Source organism: Paroedura picta, chromosome 7 (assembly GCF_049243985.1).
Source record: "Paroedura picta isolate Pp20150507F chromosome 7, Ppicta_v3.0, whole genome shotgun sequence".
Taxonomy (NCBI): Eukaryota; Metazoa; Chordata; class Lepidosauria; order Squamata; family Gekkonidae; genus Paroedura; species Paroedura picta.
Genome location: NC_135375.1, coordinates 30,713,043 through 30,737,682, shown reverse-complemented (window position 1 = coordinate 30,737,682; position 24,640 = coordinate 30,713,043). Strand labels below are relative to the sequence as shown.

The following is a 24,640-nucleotide window of genomic DNA, read 5'->3' as shown; positions in this document are numbered from 1 at the left end:
TATGATTGTCTCCTGATTGTTTATACAGATATTAGGCTATATGGCTTAAAAAAACATAAGCTGCTTAAATGGAAGTCATACATGAGCTATATTTAAGCAGCCATCCAACAACTGCCAACCTTTTAAAAATGTTTTCTTGAAAAACCAAGAAAAGGAATGAACTCAAAACTTAGCAGTGATGGCAGATCTACATTTAAGTTTCTATAAAAGATTTCCACATATCTAAGGATGCCTACATGCAATTATCATATCTATGCCATGCATTCAAATAATGATAAAATTGTTAGATCCTCAATCCACTGGTTTTCATTTATTCATGCATGCATTAATTCGTGTAATTTATATACCACCACTCACTGTGCAGTCTCAGAGTTGTGTATACATAACCAGTGGGGGAGTGGGAAGGATACATGGAACACTGAACAGTATGAACTAGAAAGATATAGATGGTTAACAACATTGACACAACATAGGAGCAATCTTGAACTGAAGGGGTAACAGGAACATTCAGAGACAATTGGATGTCAGGTTGCCTGGTAGAGGGGACTGGTTGTAGGAAAGTCCCTGTGTTGGCCTCATCTAAAAACCTGGCAGAAGAGCTCCATCTTGCAGGCCCTATGGAACTGTTATCTCTCCAATGTTGTAATATAAGTCAACTATAGGAAAGGTTTAGAGGTCCATTTTCAATGATCACAGGTTAGTTTCCAAGAGATCGACAGATAGTTTAAAATGACATATGCATCCTAAAAATCAAATATTCTACTACAAAATGCATATATAAAATCAGAGTCCAGTAGCACCTTTAAGACCAACAAAGATTTATTCAAGGCGTGAGCTTTTGAGTGCAGGTGATATGTTTAAGGGATGCATTAGAAATATTATGCAATCCTTTACTAAATATTTACTGTGCTGTCCAAAGAGCAACACCAAAGAGAAACAGACATTTGCCCAAGCCATTGCCCCACTATACCATAAGCTTCTTTCTGGGATACGGATAAGTGACCAAATGTAACTGTTTACACTATTAAAATTAACATTTCTGCTTTTACAAAACATGTTGAGGTACTTACAATTACGTAAGCTGGGCACAATAAAATATTGTTAAGAAACCTAAAAATCAAGCCACCACAAAAATAAAGTATAATCTGCCATACTATGGAACAAGGCTTTAGAAAGCCATTATTGCTGTTTACTTGAGTCTTTAAAAGGCTAGCAGAAACATAAATTTTAGAAGAAATTCTGAAAGCAATCAATAAGCAGGTTTGCCCCCAACAAAGCATTTCTTAGCATTCTCCTAAGAAGCCAAAGTGAGCTGCTTAGTTTTGTTTCCAAGTAGTTGGGGAGATCTAGAATGGATTTGTTTTACTAGTCTTCCAGAACTCTGAAATGATCTGTTATACCTAAAATTAAGAACTTAAGCATGCAAACAAAGGTACACTGTAAGAACTCCAGTGCATTAACTGGGGTGCAGGACCATCTGAGCATCACAGAATGAAAAACCAGCACAGTATGACCATGCTTACATCTTCCAGTCTTGCTGTTTCAGAAGTCTCCAGGTAGGCAAGGATTAACAACACCCTAGTGATATGCTCAGAGCAAGCCAGACAGGTCTAGTATATATTTCTACTATTGGTCACAATCTCAAAGCATACTTTGGAAAAACTTTCAAGTCCAATCAGAGACAAAGGATCCAATCTAGAATCTGACTGGGGTAGGATTTAACTCCATTGCTAGTGTCAAATATATCCAGAATATACTGGAAGTATCAGAGAGATCAACAACAGTTTCTTTGCCTCCCCACAAACATATGTAGCAGGCAGTCTCTAAAACTATGCAAGAACTAGAAATATAAGATCGGTTTTGCTGAACCTTTGTAAGTTAGTTGAATTGCAGTTACCAGGTTATGTCAGTGAATGCTGATAGGAATGTGGGTATGCATATACAAGGATCCAATTGTAGCCTCTGAATATATAGTCAACAAGAACAACCATAGGTATGGATGGCTATTTATTGCAGTGAAATATCAAGTTTACAATGCAAATAGAACACAGCTGCCTGATTGATGGAACGTTATGAAACAGTTCAACGAAGTCTGTCTGTACATTTTATGCAGAAGCAGCTTTAAATGACATCTGCACAGTGTGAAGATCTTCTGTACCAATCTGTACATTCCAGCAGGTGGCTGATGATGCAGAGCAGTACTACATGTTTAAGAGTCTCTAGAGATAATCCAACAAGTATGCCATTTCAGGCATATACTGCATGTGTAGACAATGGGGTAAGAAAAATATGAGGTGCTCTACATACTTTGAAAAGAGACAAGAGTGATTCTTTCTCCTCACAACATCCAGCACTTTATCAGCTGAGCTTTAATTTGCAACTACATATTATAATATTTCCTCTAAGGCAGGGGTAGTCGACCTGTGGTCCTCCAGATGTTCATGGACTACAATTCCCATGAGCCCCTGCCAGCAAATGCTGGCAGGGGCTCATGGGAATTGTAGTCCATGAACATCTGGAGGACCACAGGTCGACTACCCCTGCTCTAAGAAGTTCAAATCTTCATGGTGTCTCACTTTATGTAAGCTATATTCTGAAAAGCCATTATGTAGTTTTATCCAACATTATATGAAGCAGAAATGTTGACAACACGATCCAATGGCTGGCAGTTTTCAGAGGTTGTTTAGTGACTTTTAGAGATGCAGGTTTCTAATGAGAAACCAACAGCCTTTTAACGAATAACAACAACAGTAACAATTTATTAATAAGAATAATAATTCAATTTATTTCCATCACCTACAAACATTGGGGTGGATCTTCATTCATCCTACCAATCCACCAAGGAAAGTGTGTATTGTGTTTATAGCCCACAGTCAAGGGTATAAAGAGGCAGAGGTCAGGCTGCTCAAACAGAACTCTGTGGGGTTAAGAAATGACAGTGAAGCACTGACTGTGGACTGGAAAGGAAGTAAAAAGTATGAAAGGATAAGAGAGCATCCCTATTCAAGCTGAAAAGGGAAATTGCTTCTAGTTAAGAGAAGTAATCACTTCTCAGTGATAAAGACAACAGCTATTAAAAGAAGGGTGATCCCAGGATTTCGGGAATTTGGTTGTATGTTCTTGCCTTGCAACTCAGAATTCTATGTTGAGTGTTTCAGCAAAAATTGAAAAGAAAACCTCTCTCCCTGAAGTTTTAAAGGACTTTTTTTGAATTGCAGAAACACTTACTTCTTGGCAACAAATTATCAGGCGTTAATGTGATTACAAAGTTACCTCAGTTTTCTTATCAGTTCACCTCATACTTGCTACTGGAGTCCACCTGACCTTTTCTCCTCTAAGTCAAATAAAACAGTTGAATTTAAGAAGGTGATTATGTCTGTTTCATCATTCCCTGGGCTGGGTGAAAAAGCAACAGACAAATAAATGAAGATAAAATAGATATAGGGGCTGCTCAGGAAGAAAGAAGGATAAAAAGGGAAAACTTGTGTGTGAGGCAGGACAGAGGGTGAAGCTTTTCCTCCAACCTAAGAAGCTTTCCTCCATCTTAACGTTCTTAGGCTGGAGAAAGATGGCTTGAGAGATTATTGAAGATCCACCCCAATAACTGTACCCAAAGAACAGCAAAAGATAAAATTATTCTATTTACCAAGGGGCATTTACCAGAGGGGGAGCCATTCCAGAGTTGGGAAGGGCTTGTTTTTGCTGCCATGGTTGTGTGCTGTGTTTTAATAATTTTAAATTGGGTTTTAATGGTACTTTTATTGAATTATGGGGTTTTGCATCTGTAACCGGCCACAAGCCAGCATGCTGAGAGTGGTGGGGAACAAATTATTGTTGTTGTTATTATTATTATTAATGTTATTATTATTATTATTATTATTATTATTATTATTATTATTAAATAAACCCGAACAAGTGTTGACAGAACATTTATTGTTTAAAGAAGCTGGCAAGGTAATCTCAGCAAAAGAAAAAACAGCAGTGCATGTGCAAATTTGAAGGACCAGCTGCGTTGGGCAGCAAGAGATTAGCAAGAACCTTTATGATTCACGAAATACTTTTCCTGCACTGTCACAACAAACAACTGTGTATTTGAAAACCATATCAATGCTTTCCTAATTTGATAAATGGAAAAAAACGTAAGAAAATCTTTGTCCATGTATAAACATGCTTCAATTAAGCATAATATATTTTGTAATGTGCTTGCCTGTTTTCCCCACCTATAGGCCCTCAGGGGTTTGCCTGTGATCACAAAGATAACAACCTTCATTGAGACTACCTTAAACTAGCTTCAAAGAGAACAAGGTTAATAACTGATTTATAGACAAAGATTACTATTTGGGAAGAACAGGGTAGAGAAGTCTCTAAGTTTTGACTAATTATACTGAGTTTTCTTATGGTTTGTTGAAAGCTATCTTCACACACTATTTTTCTGCATGGATATCACTTTTCTTTAGAATATATATGCAAATTAAAATTTGGTGGAGCTCTAAGAAATGGAGTTTGGTGGAATTTCAACAACTTAAAACATCCTGCTACCTACCAGTTGGCCATCCTTTTACCACAGTGACAGGCAGGGACTCATTTGCAGGGTCCTGTTTAACTGAACCTGAAGGGTCCTGGTTTTTCTCCCACTAGAAGCTTTAAGAATACTTCACCATTTAAGAATATAGCATTAAAAAAGCAAGTTCTTTAGAAATATGAAGATGAAAGTCATTTTAGCACAAACCGGGGCATTTGCACAAAATAGTTTGTTTATGCTGGGAATAATTTTATTTATTGCATTTGTATACCACCCTCCCATAAAGGCTCACATAAAACATAATAGAACAATACATCAAACTAACAGATCATAGTGAATAAATGGTAACAATAACAATGAACAGAGAAAACCTTCAGAATATAAACAATCTAACAGGCCCATGGTTGGTACGATCAGTCACATGGGTTCAGGGAGTGAGGATTGGGGCCCTGTAGCTGTTTTTTTCCCCCCCATTTTTGTCAACCTCAACCAAATGTCTGGTTGAGGAGCTCCCTTTTGCAGACCCTGCAAAATGGTTTTAGCACTGCCAGGGCCTGATCTTCTCTAGGAGCTCATTCCACCAGGTGGGGGCCAGGACAGAAAAGGCTCTGGCCCTGATTGAGGTCAAGCAGACTTCCTTGGAGCCACGGATCAGTAGCCGGTTGGAGGTGGCATTGCGTGGAGCTCTTTAAGGGGCATAGGCAGAGAGGCGGTCTTTCAGGTACACTGGGCCCAGACCATATATGGCATTGAAGGTAATTACCAAGACCTTAAGCCAGATGCAGAATTCGACTGGTTCGAACAGTTGTTGGACGATGGACTGGATATGAGACCTCCACAGTGTTGTGCTGAGGACCCTGGCCACCACATTCTGGACTAGTTGCAATTTCCAGATCAGAGTTAAGGCCTGTGTGGAGTGAGTTGCAGAAGTCTAGCGTGGAGGTGAAAGTCACATGGATCACTGTGGCTAGGTGTTCCAGGGCCAAGTAGGGCACTAGTTGTTTGGCTTGGCAGAGGTAATAGAAGGCCAACTCTGCTACTCTTGTGACCAGGGCCTCCATGGAAAGGGAAATATCCAGGATCACACCCATGTTCTTGGTACTAAAATGGTACTACCTCTCTTAGCCACAAATACCAAACCTTTCCCTTCTGTTTAACACCCAGGCCTAATGAATGGAAGACACCTGTTATTTGAAATCAAATAGAATACGGTCTCAAATATCTTTTTCACATGGTGCGGCACTTAATGAATCAGGCTTAGTGAGACCCAAGTTTAAATATGTTTGACATTAAACTTACTGTATGACCATAAAAGTTCTATACTAAGAATATGATTCAACAGGATTGAGGTAGTATGCTAAATATGATACCAACAATATTATCCCCATTTGCTGATCATAGAATTTTGATGGACTTTCTGACCCCTTCCAATTGATGGACAATTCTGACCCCTAGATTCTATGATTAACAAATGGGTGGGGGAGGAATAGGGTTAGTATCATACTACTTTAATCCTGTTGAATAGCATTTATAGTATGCTCAATGCAGGATCAGCCCAAAGCATCCAGGATAAGTATCTGTCCAGCATGCAACAAATTCAGCACTGGCACATCACTGCCAACAGGACACCCCTAGTTAATCTCCCAAATAAGTCAGTTTACAAATCATTAAGTGGCTCATTCTTCAAGCTGTATTAAAATATTCAGTTCTCATTTTATCTTCAAAACAATCTTGTGAAGCGCATTAGTCATACAGTGAATGCCTAAGGCTATTTAGTAAGCTCATGAATGAATATGGAGACTGAGTCCACAGGGATCCTTTCCAGCCCCCAACCCCCAAGAACAAAAGTTGAGCAAGACTAGTTGAGAAATTCCTAGGAGACAATGCCCTGTGCCAACCTGTTTGACAGATGTGGTGGCACAAATTAAAATACAGTGAAATCTACACTTCTACATGTTTTCAATACTTTGCCATGAACAATTAGGTCCTGATAAAAGGAAAAGTGACAGAGGATTACAGACAGGGAAACCAGGTGTGCTTTCTGTGTTTTTAAAAAGATGCCATTCTCATTTAGTGTGGCAATTGAATGTTAACTACTCCCTTCTCACCCAACTCTGACAAGTAGGATGGATTTTAAGAATCCTGCCTAATTTTTCTGGCTTGTTTACTAGCCTAACCTACAGTACAGAGTCTCTGAGGGCTGGCACTGGTGCCCCTGTTGCAACCATCTCCCATTGGAATAAAGCCCCTTATACTGAATCAGACCACGGATCTAGCTAAGTCAGTATTGTCTACTCAGGTCTCCAAGATCTGAGACTGTGGTCTTTTAGAGAAGAGGAGAGAACCTGGTTTTTTGTACCCCACAATTTATTATCCAAAGGTGTCTCAAACCGTCTTACAATCGCCTTCTCTTCTCCTCCCATAACAGACACTCTGTAAGGTAGGTGAGGCTGAGAGAGTTCTTACAGAATTGTTCTGTGAGAATAGCTCTAACAGGACTGGGACTGACTCAAGATCTCCCAACTGGCTGCTGGTGGAGATTCTCCACATTAGAGACCACCACTCTTACCACTACACCAAGTATCGACTAAAATCTCTTTGCTGCATCCACCTGGTGGTATCGCTACCAATAAAAAGAACAGGACCAAAAATTACAGTAGCTGTGAAATGTTGACTACTTTATTGCTACTTCTATTTAATCATTTCAAACCACTAAAAAGGTAGTTCAACAGGATGTGGCTTACATGACTTAAAATACATATTATTTATTCTGTGCACTCAGAGAACACTGCCAGCTCAGTAAAGTAATTTTGTATATTTTGTATATTTCACTCTTCCTCCAAGGAGCTCAGAGTGCTATATTATTTATACCTTTTATTTTTTTCCATAGATGGGAAACTGAAACAGTTTACAACACACACACACACAGAATATGATATTGCACCAATCCAGGATTACACTAGTTTCAGCCATTCCGGTCACTCAGGGCCATAGGCTAAGGACTCCATGGCTCTTGACCTTCAGCTCAAGTCAAAGATTTGTCCCTCTGGTTACCAAAAACCTATGAAAGTGGAGAACAATCCAGATTTTCTTCAGCTTGTCAAAAGATACTCCCAACTTTCCTCTCCTATAAACCACTGAAATAGGATATGACATATAGAATGCCTAACATGGGAACTTGATCTTGAAGGAGTTCCATAATTTCAGGACCACCAAGTGAGAAGGCCCTCTCTTGTGTTGTGATTCAGAAGGCAATGTGTTGCTAGCCTCAGAAAGCAATGGCACCTAATGTAGGGCCTCAGAGGATGACCACTGCAGTTGGGCAGACTCATACAGGTGGTCCTTAAGGAATGCTTGTCCCAAACAATGTATGATTTTAAAGATCAACAGCACCACCTTGAATTAGGCGTGCAAACAAATTAGGAGACATTACAGACAGACTGGACTGATATGTATTAGGACATCAAAAAGACATTGTCTTTCAATACAGTCATCTATATATCTAAAAGTAAAGTATGGCTTCCCATCTGCGGTCAGACTGGGAAGACAGAATGACATTAAACATGTTTTCCTGCAAACTTCAGGGACTCCCCAGGTTTACAGAAAAATCAGAAATCTTTAAAAAAGACATGAAGTTTATAGAAAAATCGGAAATCTTAAAAAATACACTGGGGGGGATTAAATCCCCCCAAAGTAAAAGAGCTTATTTTGCGCAAGCTTAAAGAACACACTTATCTCCTGTGTGGTTGGTCGTGGTTGCAGCAGAGCCTGGAAGCCACACCAGGCACAGTGAGAAAACTGGGGGGAAGATGAGATCCCCACAAAAGTCTTGCAACCTGACATTTGTAATATATAATTTAGAAATAATTAGGGAAGCCAGTCATCCTTTGTAATCTAACTTCTTACTGACTTCAAAGGATAGTAGGGGCAGAGAACTGAATCAGCAGGTATTGTAAGTGAAAGTATATTGTAAGTCAACCTTTCTCAGCCTTTTTACCATTGAGAAACCCCTGAAACATTCTTCAGGTTTCGAAAAACTGCTGAAGTTATGTCAGCAGGGTACACCTTCCTGCCACCCCCAGAAATCACATGTCACCACAACTGACATCACTCAGATATTCCCACTGGATGTAACCACTTACCTGTCTGGACTCAAGTCACTGCCAGGTATGATGAGTCAGGAAGGATTTATATGGCTGGGGCCCCTCCCATTCCCATCCCCTCCAGGCCCATCATCGGCCATTTTTGGAGGGTAGGGTCATTTGTTGCTGTTAGGTGCGAAGTCGTGTCCAACCCATCGTGACCCCATGGACAATGATCCTCCAGGCCTTCCTCCCTCTACCATTCCCCGGAGTCCATTTAAGTTTGCACTGACTGCTTCAGTTACTCCATCCATTTGAAATGTGAGAACCATGTGAGTTCATTGGTTTTTATCTCCTCTCTTAGCTAAGGCTTCTCAAGTGGCTAGCAGCATCAACAATGAAACGTCATTAAGACCATTTATGCACTGGAGGTTTCATGCTGGGCTGCAGGCTGGAGGTTTAGTCGTGGAAGATTGCCCCACCACTTTCTACACCCACATTGGGGAGCATTTGGCCTGGTGCACCTCATCCGCCCCCAGTTTGTGTTCCTGTATGGGAGCTGGGGCAGTGAAGTTTCCAGTGCGTAAACGGTCTAAAACATTACAAATTCATTAAAAGAGCAATTAAATATGATCTTCAATATAAATAGCAACCCATAACCTTTGTTGTTGTTGTTGTTGTTAGGTGCGAAGTCGTGTCCGACCCATCACGACCCCATGGACAATGATCCTCCAGGCCTTCCTGTCCTCTACCATTCCCCGGAGTCCATTTAAGTTTGCACCCACTGCTTCAGTTACTCCATCCAGCCACCTCATTCTCTGTTGTCCCCTTCTTCTTTTGCCCTCGATCACTCCCAGCATTAGGCTCTTCTCCAGAGAGTCCTTCCTTCTCATGAGGTAGCCAAAGTATTTGAGTTTCATCTTCTGGCCTTCTATGGAGCAGTCGGGGCTGATCTCCTCTATGACTGACTGGTTTGTTCGCCTTGCAGTCCAAGGGACTCGCAAGAGTCTTCTCCAGCACCAGAGTTCAAAAGCCTCAATTCTTTGACGCTCGGCCTTCCTTATGGCCCAATTCACAGCCATACATCGCAACTGGGAAAATCTAATTTTTAAAATGTAAATGTGTGTGTGTGCGCGCGCTCGCGCATGCATGTGTGAACTACTTAATTCCACCCAACTGGTGAAACTCTTCTGGGGCCATCACAAAATCCTGGTTGCGAAAGCATGTTGTTAGTGAAAATGCTGTTCAACCAGCAAAGTTACACAGATTAAACCAATAAACTTCTCTGCACAGAGTTTCTACCAATTACTCTACTAGTGGCCTTGCCCTGACTTTGAATGCCCAGGCTAGCCTAATCTCATCATATTGCTAAAAGCTAAGCAGCATCAGCCCTGGTTAGCACCTGGATGGGAGAACACCAAGGAAGTCCCTTGCCCTGAAAACTCTATGGGATTGCCATAGCTCAGCTGCACCTTGATGGCACTCAGTGGCCTTAAGAAGTTTTCAAATTTTACATGAGCATCAGTGCCACTTCACTTGGCACTTTTACATGTCCTTTTATAGCTAACTCTGCTCCTGCAATGACTAATGTGTGGTCAAGATGAATGTGTGTGCTTGCCTTAGGACTTTGTCCCTCAAAAATCATTAAGATAATCTAACCAAAATCTGCTCAAGATCCCCAGTTCAAAGGCGGTGAGATTGACCTGAACCAGGTCAGGACTTTTTGGCCTTGGCCCAGACCTGGTGGAATGCTTTACCAAAATAAATCAGGGCACTAGAATCAGAGTTGGAAGGGATCTCCAGGGTCATCTAGTCCAGTGCCCTGTACAATGCAGGACCTTAATCAGTTCCACAGGACCTGCAAAACAGAGCCTACAGTCAGGGCCCTGATGGACCATCAAGAAGTGCTGACCTCATTACTGCAAACAAAGAGAAGTTCTGCCCTCTAAAGATTTGATACACCTACTCCAACTTAAACTTGAACTAGTTCGGGGGTATGGAAATAGAATGTTTACATAAAAAGGTAAATGTATCCCCAGTGCAAGCACCGGGTCATGTCTGACCCTTGGGGTGACGCCCTCTAGCGTTTTCATGGCAAACTTAATACAGGGTGGCCTTGCCAGTGCCTTCCCCAGTCGTTACTGTTTACCCCCCAGCAAGCTGGGTACTCATTTTACTGACCTTGGAAGGATGGAAGGCTCAGTCAACCTTGAGCTGGCTGCTGGGATTGAACTCCCAGCCTCATGGGCAGAGCTTTCAGACTGCATGTCTGCTGCCTTACCACTCTGCGCCACAAGAGGCTCAAAATATTTACATACAATGTTATAATTTTATCAATTGTTGATCCATGTTGTTACTCACCCTGATAATATAGGAAGGGCAGGTTATAAAAAATTAAAAGGGTTTTTGTAATGAGTATCTGTTCTGGAACACTGCGTGCTGACTTACATTTTTGTATCCACATTTTTTTTACATTTATAAATTATATTTATATAACACCCTCCCTTGAGGTTCAGGACAGTTTACACTGAAGTTTGTGATACAATACCAGGAAAACATTACGACCCCAAACATGCTTTCCTGGAGTACCAAGTTATAGATTTTTTAAAAATCCCTAGTAGCTTATTCTTTAAGGTTTCGTGTCAAAACAGAAAAAATGAAGACAGATATATTGTCATGGTGATAATTATACCCTAATTAATATTTTTCCTTTCACAGATTTCATATTATAGAAACAGATTTTATAACTTTCTGCACATCATACAGAACAGTATAAAGAGGACAGAAGGAAGGAAAGAGTGAAAACTCATTGTTATGAAATAAAGGGAAAACACACAAGTTGTAAGATATACAAAAGCTTCCAAGTAATTACAGCTATTGAATTTTAAATGACTTCTTCCATTTATCCTTACAAACTTGGAATTTTAGAATTCTCCCTAGCAAATTAGCTTCCTTTTAAAGCTAGACATTAAACATGAAAAATAGAACAGAGAGCACCACTAGGAGCATCCTTGCACTCTGAGATGATCCAAGGACTCTGTTGCAGAAACTTACAATCAGTGCTGTGAAAAGGTCAAGGTCACCCCGCTGGTTGCATGTGGGGGAGCACGGAATCAAACCCAGGTTGCCAGATTAGAAGTCCATGCTTCTAACCACTACACGAAGCTGACTCATAAGAGTTTGTGCAGTTCCTCCTTTACATGTCAATTTTTTAAAGCTACTTTTACATTCTGAAATGTCTTTGAATACAAATGTTATCCACAATTTTAGTTCGCCTAAAATTGATTGCATTTTATATTTTTATATTTTGGATAGATTGGATGAGCCATCTTGATCACATTTTATAGAAAGGTGACACAAAATGTTCCAAATAAAACACACAGAGAATGTGTCCTCTAATTTGTGGTGCAAACATAATGACAAAAGCAGAAACATGGACTCAAACTCCCAGACTCATTAATGAATGACAAGTCATTACATTTCTGCTCAGCTCTCCCAGGGAAAAAGGAAGTTCTAGTTGTGCATTTATCTTGTATTAAGAAGAGGGGGAAATGAACAAAAATCATATAAAAAGTCTTTAAAAGTGTGCCATAGGCAATTTAACATTTGCACCCAAAATGGAAGCTGTGTGCTGGGCATAATTGTTAGCCATTAATTTGGTAAACTGATAACATTTCTATAGAATGAAGCTCCACACAGGCTTACCAAAAGTTCACACACACTCAGGCACGCACACACACGTTTTACCATACTATTTTGAAAACAGGTAGAACTCGGAAACGCTGCATGTGATATATGTTAAGGGGCGAGAGTCAACACTAATGCCTACATTTGTATGTTCAGTATCTTTAGATCCAGAAAAAGGAGATAATCTTCTGTATGTTTAAAAAATCTTGCAGCATTTTAAAGACCAGCAAATAGATTATAACTTAAGCTTTCAAAACCTATGTTGGATGCCCAGTGTAATAACTTCTCAGCTGGTAAATGTCACACACACACAAATATACAAATCATAGGAAACTGTGGGGCACAAAGACCATGAAATGCAAAATACACGAGATACATTGTATATGTATCTGTGCCAACTGGGGATAATTCTTCATGCACCTAAGAAAGTGAGATCTACTGAACAAAACCTTATGACACAATAAATCTGCTAGTCTTTAAAATGCCACAAGACCGTTATTTTGATTTCATCAATCAAAAACAGCTACTCTTGTGGACTTTACTATGAGCCTGTAATCCCAAGCATGGAGAAAACTCAGAAGCTGCCGTATCCCGAATCAGACACTACTGGAGTCAGTACTGTATCATGTAACTAAAAGTGACTCTTTAGGTCCTCACAGTAATCTTTCATATCAGGAAAAACTTGGATCTTTTTACCTGAAAATGCCACTGACTATACCTGGGACCTCCTGCATACAATGCAAACACTATTACTGGATCACAACCCATTTCCCTAAAAAATTCATCTGCTTTGTCAGCGTGTTGGATTAGGCCCTTGGAGACCCAGGTTCAAGTTCTCACTCTGTCATGGAAGCTTACTGGGTGACACTCAACTGTTCACACTCACTCAACCTGAGTAAATATGGGGTACAGGAGTTGCAGTGCCCCAAATCTTGATATAGAATACAGAAGAGATACACAGCATCTAGCACATCAATACAATTCAATGTGTTTTTGAGATATTTCCTTTTGATTCTTCTGATGCCTGAACCAGGTTTTTTATCCTGACAATAGTTTACGTCCCTTTGCAAAACCTAGGTGTGTGTGATTCAGGATGCCATAAAGCTTGTTTTAGAGTGTAGCATCCTGAGGTTTCTTAAGCTTCTTTCCTTCGGGGGTCATGCTTTGGACCACCTAACATAAAATAAGACTCCAGATCAGAGAACAACCTACACTTCCTTGGAGGCAGAATCTCCAATTCTGGGACTAGGACTTCATGCGGTCCAAAAATTATTTCCACAAACACAGACCTTCCCCAAATCTCCAGGGATTGCCCAACCTGGAGTTGGCAACCAGGAGAGGGGAGAAATCATAAAATCATGGAGTTGGAAGGGACCTCCAGAGTCATTTAGTCCGACACCCTGCACAATGCAGGAAACTCACAACTAGTTGCCCACTCAAAGTGATCTGAATTTCATGCCCAGATGATGCCTAACCGCCAAGAAAACCAGAATACCTGGCCAGTGTGGCCTGGAGAAAATTCACATCACAACCCAAAGTGGTGATCAGCAATTCCCTGGGCATGCAAGAATGGGCCACAAGAGCCAAGCACTAACCCTTCCTGCCCAGCCACTCACAATCTGCCTAAGTTCACAGAATCAGCATTTCTATCAGATGGCTATCTAGCCTGTTCAAAACATCCAAAGAAAGAGAGTCCACTACCTCCCAAGGAAGCCTGTTCCACTGAGGAACTGCTCTATCAGGAACTTCTTCCAGATGTTTAACCAAAAATTCTTCTGAATGAATTTCAACCCATTGGTCTGGTCTGCCCCTAGGGCAACAGAAAACAATTCTCCTCCATCCTCTGTAGTACAGCCCTTCAAGTACTTGAAGATGGCTATCATATCACCTCTTAGTTGACTTCTCTCCAGGCTAAGTAGATCAAGTTCTCTCAACCTTTCCTCATAAAACTTGGTCTCCAAACCGCTCATCATCCTTGTTGCCCTCCTTTGGACACACTCAAATTTGTCTACATCCCTCTTCAATTGTGGTACCCAAAACTGACCACAGTACTCTAAGTGAGATCTAACCACAGCAGAGTAAAGCAATATCATCACTTTGAACGATCTAGACACTATAGTTCTTTTTTAAACAATAGCTTAAAATCCCATTTTCCTTTTTAGCCATTGAGCCACACCGGTTTTGCCCTGTGCTCTATTGAGAAGAGTTATGGATCACAGTCAGTGGTAAAATCTCTCTGGTACCTGGCATTAAATTGTATGGCACCCATGGCCCAGTCCAACAAAGTGACAATTATGTCAGATCTGGCCCTCAGAAGAAGAAGAGTTGGTTCTTATATGCTGCTTTTCTTGACCCAAAGGAAACTCAAAGCAGCTTACAATCGCCTTCCCCCTTTCCTCTCCCCACAACAGACATCCTTTCAGGTAGGTGAGGCTGAGAGAGCCCTGATATTACTGCTCAGTCAGAACAGCTTTATCAGTGCTGTGGCGAATCCAAGGTCACTCAGCTGTCCTCATGTGGTGGAGCAGGGAATCAAACCCAGTTCGCCAAATCAGAAGTCCAAGTACCTAACTACTACACCAACGAAGTTCTACACTTTTGTCCTAGAACACTGAGGAATGAGGAATGAATCAAAACTATACATTACAAGATAAGAAAAAGGAATTAATACATACTATCCTCTGGAATGTACACAAAAAAATAAAACAAACAAACAACTTCCACATAAAGGATCAAGAAATTGCCAAGGTTCAAGCAATTATGCAACATGAATTAGAGTGGTAAACCTAATCAATAAAAAGTTGGAAATGAGGCGGCAGCAATGGAGAAAAAGCTCTTCGATGTTTTGGAATTAGTGGAATGTTTTTAAAATATTTCAATTACAAAAAATTAGTATGAATATCATCCTTTAGGTCAGTTTACCACATCAATAAGTCTGGTACATATTACAGGCATCCAAAGCATCATTAAGGATCTATAGTCTATGTTGGAAAATATTCCCTTCTCACAAGAGGCAAATGTTTTCTTGCTCAGACAGTATCCTACTAACCCTTGACAACTTCTCACCTACAGCAATACCCTTCCTAACATAGACTCTGTGACCATGGCCTGCATCAAACCAAGCTGCCAACTCTGTCCTCATATCCACTCTGATGGCACAATTACTGAATTGAACAATCCCATCTGAAATAGTGAGCAGTGACTCATGAAAGCTCATACCCTGCCACAAATTGTGTTGGCCTTTAAGATGCTACTGGACTTTCGCTCTTTTCTACTAGACAATTTCACCCATTCACTTGTCCATCTTGAGTAGAATGCTTTTTAAAAGGTTTAATTCACAAAAAAAAATAGTATGATTATTCTATAGGACAGTCCACAGCATCAAAAAGTCTTGTAAATATTACAGGCAGCCAAAGTATTCAAATTCAATATATATTCCTGCACCTGTAGAGTGCTGTCACTCTCATTAAAGGAACATATGACTTTGTCTTCTTTTACTTACCAGTTGTTGCTTGCCTTCCCCTGGTGACTTTTTAAACTAGTTGTTTAGGCAGCACAGAATAGCCTCTAATACTGGAAATATTAGAAATTTGCTTGTAGAAAAATAAAGCATTTATCATTTTAAATTTAATAAAAGTCCTAAGTTAGATAATTTAAAATTTATAAATTATATATTTTATAAATTTAAATTAAATATATGTAATTTTAAGTTTAATAAAGTTACAAATTATGCATTTTGTTTTGTTAAAGCAGTAAAATATGTTTGGAGCTGATGTAAATATTCCTTGCATTTCAAATCCCGTTCCCCAAGCATTTCCACTTCTTTCTTGGCTTTAAGTTCTGGAAATGTTACATCTCCATCCCCACATCTAATCTGGCCCTTAACTCACAGACGAGGGAGTATGCAGTACAGACAATATTTCTAGGCCTTCAATTTCACTCGTCAGATTCTGAACAGGCATCCGACTCAAAGAGCCGTGTTGCCAATAGCCACAGGAAAGCAATTAGCTATGCAAATCAATTTGGGTATGCTGGACAAATTCCCTGGCTAGAGTTTTACTGTCCTGAGCTGGATGGCCTATGCCAGCCCCATTACACAGGGTCAGCCCTGGTTAGTATTTTGATAGGAGACCACCAAGGAAGTCCAGGGTTGCTACACAAGACAGGTAATACCTACGAATGTCTCTAACCTTGAAAAACTTACAGGGTCGCCATAAGTCAGCTACAACTTGATAGCACGTACCACCACCACAGTTTTATTGTGTTCAAGATGTGAATGTTTGTTTCTGCATAGAAAACAGGTTCTCTAAAGTATAACCTTAATATTACCACAAGGGAACAGTTCTTCTCTGCTGCATGGGATTATTTAAGGACTGGTTCCTCTGGTTCGTATTCCACAGTATTTATTTGCATGCATCCTCCTATAAGAATCATCATTAATCACCCACTGTTTTTGAAAATATATTGTATGGATTAATTGTAGCGCGATTACAGTTTCAAATGGAATAACCATGGGACTCTGCTACAGCAAAAACAAGAAACAAATCTTTTAGCACTGTACCTACTAACAAAGTTTTGTGAACAGAAGGTTTGAAAATTCAACGTACCAACAACAGCTTGACCAAGATTTGTTCTTTCCAAGAACAATGTTTTTAGGCATTTAAGCAAAAGGGTACCTGATATTTTCACCTTTCGATTAAAGAAAAGATTTTTTTATCTTCTAAATGATCAAAATCCAAAACAGCATGACACACTACCATATGTAGGCCCATTTGCATAAAGAAAAGTAATATAAAGAATGAGTGATAATGGAGGTGGTATCAGTTTCAAAGTCTTGACCAGGGGATGATCAGGTTTTTAGAATCTTGCCTCCTCCTTCAACCCTACTAACTTTTATCTCTGGCATTAATTTCTCCTATCAGTTTCTCCTACCCATCAGCTCCCTTTTCTTTCAGGGTATCTTATTCACCACCTTCTTCCTTTTTCCTTTTGTATTGCTTGGCTAATATGCCTTGCTATTCAGCAAGCAAACAACGAGTGCTCACAAGTACAACTTGTACACTGACTGTTGGGACAAGACATCTAAAGAAAAACTTCCAGTTCTACTCTACAGAACAGCTTTAAGCACACTAATAAACTGCTTCCAAACACATGATAACATCTGGACAGAATTCAATGGGCACACTAGTACCAACACAAAAACACAAGGCTGGAAAAGTCCTAATAACCTACCACAGACCAAGCTGGGGAAGCATTACTTCTAAGATTATTTCATTAAAACAGAAGCTAATAGAATATTAAGATTCCTAATCAGTTTTTAGTTGGATAGAAACCAAAACAATAACATGCAATCCACCTTTAAATCAAGGAATATGAATATAAGAGGGAATAAATGAACGAAAAAATTAATATTGACTAGTCAGATGTAATACATCTGAATTCTTATTTTCTATTTTCTTATTTTTTAATTGATTTTGATTTCTTAAACAGTGGAAAATATTTGGGACATTCAGTTGTTGACCTAAAAGCAGTTTATCTTATAAAAGAATTTCAAAGAGAGATTAAAGAAATTGTTAAATTGAAACTTATAAGAAAGCTCAAGATAATGCATATACTTGGAATGAATCAAGACCTAGGTTTCCTGCCTCATTATCAGTGCTGATTTCTCCATGCCTACTACCTCTCTGCATGCCACACCTAATGCAATCACACCTGTTATTATCATTTGCCTGCTAATGTACTTTGGCATCTGAAATCACTCCACTTTCCTATAGGGCAGACACTCACATTCTAGTTGTACCTGAAGAAATGAGCAGTAACTCTTGAAAGCTCATATCCCATCAAAAAATGTTGTTAGTCTTTGAGGTCCCACTGGACTCTAGTGAATAACAATGCTCCTGTTAACATAGATATTTGTGATTGGAATTGTGGTGCTATGTAGACAAAATAAAAACTATTCCATTCTGCATGTTTAACAATAATCTCTTATAGATTAACAAAATCATAATACCAGGGAACAATCTGAAATGTATGCTTCTTCTGACCTAACAGTAGCAAACCCAATAGGTGTCGGCAGAAGGAGGAAGAGCATGATGTCATAGATTTCTCCCTCTCTTCTACTGCATACTCTCACTTTGCCCCAACACTGTAAAATTTCTGAGTGCTCTGTGAGCTGCAGCAGGAACAGAGAGCCTGTAAAGTCCTGTTCCACCAGCATTACTCTGAAATGATGCTTTGGATTCAGCCCTATATGCTATACTCATAGCAGCATCACCTTTAACATGGCAGTTGCATTCACTACACCAGGGATAGTCAAACTGCGGCCATCAGGAAGTCCATGGACTACAATTCCCATGAGCATTCACTGGCAGGAGCTCATGGGAATTGTAGTCAATGGGCATCTGGATGACTGCAGTTTGACTACCCCTGTACTACACCACTGTCATGACACGTGCTTCCCTGAGTAAAGAATACAGAACACGAGGGAGCTATAGCCCAATCAGGGCTTCCAGGAGTAGATATGCAACATGTACCTGGCATTTACATTTTACATATTTAATATCAGGAATGCCAATTTAACAGCATGCACAAATGTAGCAAACAGTTACCACAATTATTCAGTTGTAGGTTTAACATTTTATTCATGAAATGATAAGCTATTTCATTCTTCATCGAGAAGTGATGAAATAAGGGAAATAGTGTGATGGTATCCACATATGGCCCTAGTGGCATGTCATATCTTTTTTCCTGTTGAACAACAGGATTTTAAGCGAAATGCACTTAGGATATAAAAGTTTAACATTTTTAAAATGTAGCCTTGGCCTCCATCCATGGTCACTCAAGTCTCTACCTCTAAAGGCAAGATTCTAATGTAATACTAAACCACTGTTTAGCACTACATAAATTAGCTCCATATTTGCAGGCTCTCTTCACCAAGCATCTCCACCCTTGCCAGTCATATGCTCAATTAGTGACTTCCGCTTCAGAGCAAACCACAACCTGAACGAGCAAGCTCTGTTTTGCACTTCCGTTCAAAAGTAGGACTGTAAACATGAACACTGTACAGTGCAATCGATTCCAGTTTGGAGAGAAAATGCATACCATCTCCCTTTCAAAGGATATATATAGTGGGTATAAAACAGAAAGGCCTGTGTCAATACCTGAGAAGCTAGAAACAAATTATGCCAACACTCAAAGGTGAGCATGGGCACTGTAGTCTCAAGCTACCCTTTCTTGCCAACTCACCCAAGTTTAAAGCTTAAGTCAGCCATGTTGTGACATGTTATTCATTCACACATTCAGGGCCTTGGAATACACAGTTTTATCATTTTCACAAACATGTTTACTAATACAACTTTATGCTTTTATTTACTGAATCACTGTTGACAATCATATTTAACAACTGAACAGAAGTTAACTGAAGAAAATATACATACTAAAAACAAAATAAATACCTTCATCCAACTTCCTACACTTAAGACAGCTCACAAGATTTAAAACAATAGCCATAAAAACAAAAAAGCAAAAAAATAAAAACAAAAAACACTAAAAAAAATTCAGCTCTGTATCCTTACTTTTTCAGCACTACTATGTGTACTTCTAAAATCCTTCCTGAAAATATGGTTCTTCCTTAATAAAACTTCCGATATACTCTGGTGGCTTTAGAAGACGGCTACCCAGTTCAGGGAAGATTACTAAGAATGTCCTAATTCTTTCAGAGATCATCCTTACCTACCTTAACAGTGGTAAACAAAGCAGGACATTCAATGAAAAAAGTAAGACAAACTGCCTTGCAGATTGCCATAAAACACTCTTTTAAATGTCCAGTACTTTAAATAATTGCTATTCCAACTCAACTACAAGTACCAATATGTCATTTATTTTGCTCCCCAGAGAATGAAACCTAAAAGTCATTACATCAAGCCTTGGTGAAGTTATCTCATTCTGCTTAGATTTACACATTCTAGAAAGCACTTCTGGCATCAACTCTGATTAGTTATGCCCATGTTTCATCCACCAATCAAAACAGCTGACAATATCAACTTTAAGAGAGGAATACCACATCAACACTCAATTTCTGATTATGACAGAGCTTGAAGTGACAGGTGTTGGATGTATGCAGTTCTGGAATATTGTACATATTCATTTGCATATTTTTCCCCACTCTAATATGGGATCCAACAACAGAAACCAGATTACTTATATAGTTCAGCCTAGCTAAAGACGGACAATGAGTATTCCTAATGAGGATGACTCTTCATACAGCTGTAAGGATCTGCCTGCCTCATGAAAGGCTATTACGCAACTATCAAAATCATACAGGGCAATTTTGGCTTTTAAGGATGACGTCCATAAAGCAATTTTAATTAACCAAATAACTAGATTTCTTACTGAAGTTGTGAGAAAAACCTGCCACCATAAAAACAGCCACAAGATTACTGTTTTGGCTAATCTTGCTTTAACTGCCTACTCAATTACACTTTATTGGCACTATAGCACCAACTGTATAGATTTACTGTTTTTGCCCAATTTCAACATGACTCATGGAAGAATAGAGATGGTTATCATTTATTTATCTGATTGCTTCACAATTTTTACCAAAGTGGTGTATGTTGAAATAGTATATTGAGGAACTAAATTTTCATTCTGAGCCTGTCTGTATGTATTATTAATTTGTTGTTGTTGTTGTTGTTGTTATGTGCGAAGTCGTGTCCGACCCATCGCGACCCCATGGACAATGATCCTCCAGGCCTTCCTGTCCTCTACCATTCCCTGGAGTCCTTTTAAGTTTGCACCTACTGCTTCAGTGACTCCATCCATCCACCTCATTCTCTGTCGTCCCCTTCTTCTTTTGCCCTCGATCGCTCCCAGCATTAGGCTCTTCTCCAGGGAGTCCTTCCTTCTCATGAGGTGGCCAAAGTATTTGAGTTTTATCTTCAGGATCTGGCCTTCTAAAGAGCAGTCAGGGCTGATCTCCTCTAGGACTGACCGGTTTGTTCGCCTTGCAGTCCAAGGGACTCGCAAGAGTCTTCTCCAGCACCAGAGTTCAAAAGCCTCAATTCTTTGACGCTCGGCCTTCCTTATGGTCCAATTATTAATTACTATATTTCAAAATCTGATTATTAAAAATCTGAGCAGGAATTCTACAAAACTATGCACACAAACACTATTGAAAATGCTTCCTTAGGGAAACAGAACTCTACAGTGGTAAGTAGGGTTTAAAATTTTGATGGAAGTTAATCTTTTACAAAAATTAGCCACCATTTTAGGTTAGAAAAATTATACTACAAGGAGTACCACCAAAGACCTTCAGTGTGCACACAGTTACTTTCTCTAGTAACTACTTTCCACAACTTTAGCAAGTTAATACTTCCAAAACTCAAGCTGGTCACAAAACACAATCAGATCATGAGAAAACATATATAGGCAAAGCTGTAAACAGGTATACGGAAAGAAAGAACATTTGCAAGACAAACTTGTAAAACCTTCTACACGCAGCTGATGAAACAGAACACATGCACACACCCAATAGGCAGGCTCTGAACCAACTAAACAAAAAGAGCAACTCAGATTAACTTGATGTGACAAGAACAACAATCCCAACAACACATTTCTAAACTGTTGTAACAACCCATTCATGCCACTATTCCACACATACCATGTAATCCTCGCTTCTTTTGAAAAGTCTTTATCTACAGTTATGCTAAGAAATTTTTTAAGTTTAGAAAATTATTTATATCTGGAAACACCAAAAAGTTCAAAAGAAACAAAAATGTTATAGTACATGGCTCCATAGATCTGACAATGATGCATTTTATTCCGTTGGGAATCAGTGCTGGGAATAAAAGTTGTGTTGGAAGTGATTATTCTTTGTGAAAGGCTTACTCTATTTAGACTTCACTGCTTTTCTGCCAAGCATAAGCCTTATAAGGAAGCTGAAGTCGACCGCCATCTATTCTCTCCAGTCCTCTCAGATGGCCAAGAGTAACCTTTTTCTGGTGCCTCTAAGGATAGTGTTCACAGTTTAAGAGAGTTTACACGTTTTTGATTGATGAATCCAGTTTTAATCAACTGAAATTGACCTCTGTTCACACTACTTGATCATAAAAATCAAAATATGAAAGTTTGAGTCTCCAGTGAAGATAGTTGAGTTATAGTTATTCAAACCACAAAGAGTTTAACCATTTTGACAAATGTGTTCTATATAGCAACATACATCTGAAAATCTTGTATCTCTTCAGAAACAAACCAATAAGGTATTATGCTGCATTAACCCAGAAACCTATCCAATCTTAAAGAAAATGTTTAAGGAGGAAAATATTCTGTAGCTTCAACATCCGTTTACCAATGACATCAAGACTTAAATTTACAGTCAAAAGATAATAAGCATAAACCAGCTAGTCAGTTCTGGATACTACTGGGAAAGAACTGGTAACATAAACTCACTGAAGGGATACAAGCTTGCAAATAAAGTTCAGCTTCTATTACCAAATGACTTCAGCACTATTTAATACATGATTTATGGGAATGTGAGCAAAATGCCTTCAGTGCCCAAACACCTTTGAACTACACAGGTTGGGGGGGGGCAGGGAGCCATCTGGCTTTAAAGAATTTTTAACCCCATTTTCAAAATTATGTATTGATCTAAGAAGTCAGGCGAAAACTGGTAAAAGAAATACACCAGCCTCCACGGAAGAAGTCTTTTCATCTACAGAAGAGAATAGTAACTATTTAATCAATCCGATTCCAAACCTTCTCGGAGAAAGAAAGAAAGTTACCGGTTCTGCAACTGTTTCTACAGACGACATGTTTTAAGATCGCGAATGCATAATTAGGCAGTTTCACTTCAATACCTTCTCCTGTGGAACAAAGAAACTTCTGTTTAAGAAGCTTTATTTTAAAAACCGACTCTCCTAGAGTCCTCCTCTAAGGGGAATAAGAAGCAAAAGCCAAAACAAAAAAAAAAAAAGCAAAAACATTACGAAACGGGAAACCGAATTCACGATCCGGAAAAGCATCCAAAAACAAATTGAAAAGAGAGAGCCAGCAGAAGTCAAACTACGGTCTCAAAATGAAGTACGAACTCGCTCTCCACTGCAATCTTTTCCACCAGAGGTTTTTGTGAGCGATGTTACACACATACACAATTCCCCCCCCCCCCCCACACACACACACACCCCTTACCTATCTTACACTTGGGGCGCCAGGATTTCCTCCATTTGCTCCGGGATCTCTCACCACCTCCACCATCCAAGGAGGCTTTACATCCAAACCAAGTTTTCTTCCGAGTCGAGCAAACCAAAAGCATGCAACAGCGTTGGGCGGCGAGAAGAGAATGCAGCAAGCTTCACGGCCCGGAGGATGCGGATGGCGGCGGCGGGGAGGGGGGGCGTGCGTGCTTCTCTCCCCCGCTTTCTTCCTCTTCCCCTTCCCTTTCCTCTCCTCTGCACCGGGCGGGCGGGCGAAGGCGGGTCTCAAGTGCCCGGGCTCCTCTTTCCGCCGTCACGCGATGCGGCTTCAGGTGCCTCCAACGCCGCCCGGTCCCGGCTGAAGCGAAGCCACTTCCTCCCTCTCGGCGGGGAGCAACAAGCCTCCGCGGGGCCGCAATGCCTGCGCCTCGGCCCGGCCTCCTCCCTTCCCTCGCCTTCCCCGAAACAGGCGCCCTCCGCCGGCCCCCTTCGCTAGGCCGGGCCTGGGAGGCTGTCGCAGCCCCGCGCCGCCCCCAGGGGCATGAGGCGAGCAGCAGAGACCAGCAACAAGCCTTCCGCGGCTGAGTCCTTCCCCCCCTCCCCCGGTCTCCCCCTCCCTCTCTCTCCAACGCCGCCTCCTGCCTCTTTCCCGCCCCGCTCGCTCTGGGCGCCGGCGAGTGGCTCGCTGAGGTGCCTCCTCGGCGTCCCCAGAGACAAGGGCGGCGGCGAGCAGGGGAAAGAGGCCGGCCGGGCGGGCGCAGTTCTCCTCCTTGCACTACCACTCGTGCTGCTGCTGCTGCTGTTGCTGCTACTGCTGCTGCTGCCGCCGCCCAGGCCAGGGGGAGACACTGCAGCGCCGCCCAGACAGCCAGGCGTGACTGACTGACACTCTCCGCCGGCCCCAGCGCGCGGCTCCACTCTTTTTCCCTTCAGACTTCAGCCGAGAGCCAGACAACAAGTCTGGAATTGGCGAGGCGAGCGGCAGCGCGACTTAGCCAATCCGGAGAGAGGGACTTGCACGAACAGCCAATGACCCTGCTCCGAAGGGCAGTTGTGAAGAGCAGGTTTGGCTGTAGGTTGAAAAGGGAGGGAGAGCGAGAGAGAGAGACGGGAGGTGTTTTTTTGTTGGTGTTGTTTGGGGAAGAAGCCGCTTGTAGCGC

The 24,640-nt window shown here is 40.7% G+C and overlaps 1 protein-coding gene across 3 annotated transcripts in view; it reads right to left on the bottom strand.

Annotated features, from left to right (window-relative positions):
• ERBIN (erbb2 interacting protein) overlaps positions 1-24,168 on the bottom strand; it is a 92,305-nt gene extending 68,137 nt beyond the window's left edge. For all 3 annotated transcript variants that reach the window (XM_077347267.1, XM_077347269.1, XM_077347268.1), the window contains exon 1: positions 23,476-24,168. The gene's annotated coding sequence lies outside the window, so the exon portion shown is untranslated. The remainder of the gene's footprint in view (positions 1-23,475) is intronic.
• Positions 24,169-24,640: the final 472 nt, after the last annotated feature.